The following is a 1444-nucleotide window of genomic DNA, read 5'->3' as shown; positions in this document are numbered from 1 at the left end:
TCCTGCCAAGGAGAGACCCTGCTGTGGCTTCCCCCCCTGCAGCATCAGCAGCAGAGGAGAGATGCTCCACCAGCTAGGGAAAGGCAGCCTCTTCCGCTGCTTCCCCAGGAAGAGGCTGTAGCCCAGGCCCAAGCGAAGCTCCTCTTTCCTGCCAAGGAGAGACCCTGCTGTGGCTTCCCCCCTGCAGCATCAGCAGCAGAGGAGAGATGCTCCACCAGCTAGGGATAGGCAGCCTCTTCCGCTGCTTCCCCAGGAAGAGGCTGTAGCCCAGGCCCAAGCGAAGCTCCTCTTTCCTGCCAAGGAGAGACCCTGCTGTGGCTGCCCACCTGCAGCAGCATCAGCAGCAGCAGCAGCAGAGGAGAGATGCTCCTCCAGCTGGGGAAGGCAGCCTCTTCCGCTGCTTCCCCAGGAAGAGGCTGTAGCCCAGGCCCAAGCGAAGCTCCTCTTTCCTGCCAAGGAGAGACCCTGCTGTGGCTTCCCCCCCTGCAGCATCAGCAGCAGAGGAGAGATGCTCCACCAGCTAGGGAAAGGCAGCCTCTTCCGCTGCTTCCCCAGGAAGAGGCTGTAGCCCAGGCCCAAGCGAAGCTCCTCTTTCCTGCCAAGGAGAGACCCTGCTGTGGCTTCCCCCCTGCAGCATCAGCAGCAGAGGAGAGATGCTCCACCAGCTATGGATAGGCAGCCTCTTCCGCTGCTTCCCCAGGAAGAGGCTGTAGCCCAGGCCGAAGCGAAGCTCCTCTTTCCTGCCAAGGAGAGACCCTGCTGTGGCTGCCCACCTGCAGCATCAGCAGCAGAGGAGAGATGCTCCTCCAGCTGGGGAAGGCAGCCTCTTCCGCTGCTTCCCCAGGAAGAGGCTGTAGCCCAGGCCCAAGCGAAGCTCCTCTTTCCTGCCAAGGAGAGACCCTGCTGTGGCTTCCCCCCTGCAGCATCAGCAGCAGAGGAGAGATGCTCCACCAGCTAGGGAAAGGCGGCCTCTACCGCTGCTTCCCCAGGAAGAGGCTGTAGCCCAGGCCCAAGCGAAGCTCCTCTTTCCTGCCAAGGAGAGACCCTGCTGTGGCTTCCCCCCTGCAGCATCAGCAGCAGAGGAGAGATGCTCCACCAGCTAGGGATAGGCAGCCTCTTCCGCTGCTTCCCCAGGAAGAGGCTGTAGCCCAGGCCCAAGCGAAGCTCCTCTTTCCTGCCAAGGAGAGACCCTGCTGTGGCTGCCCACCTGCAGCATCAGCAGCAGCAGCAGCAGCAGAGGAGAGATGCTCCTCCAGCTGGGGAAGGCAGCCTCTTCCGCTGCTTCCCCAGGAAGAGGCTGTAGCCCAGGCCCAAGCGAAGCTCCTCTTTCCTGCCAAGGAGAGACCCTGCTGTGGCTTCCCCCCCTGCAGCATCAGCAGCAGAGGAGAGATGCTCCACCAGCTAGGGAAAGGCAGCCTCTTCCGCTGCTTCCCCAGGAAGAGGC

This window comes from Oryzias latipes, chromosome 23 (assembly GCF_053564925.1).
Source record: "Oryzias latipes strain Hd-rR chromosome 23, Olatipes_Hd-rR_3.1".
NCBI lineage: Eukaryota > Metazoa > Chordata > Actinopteri > Beloniformes > Adrianichthyidae > Oryzias > Oryzias latipes.
The sequence above is the reverse complement of the archived record's forward strand: the minus strand, read 5'-3'. Positions refer to the sequence as shown.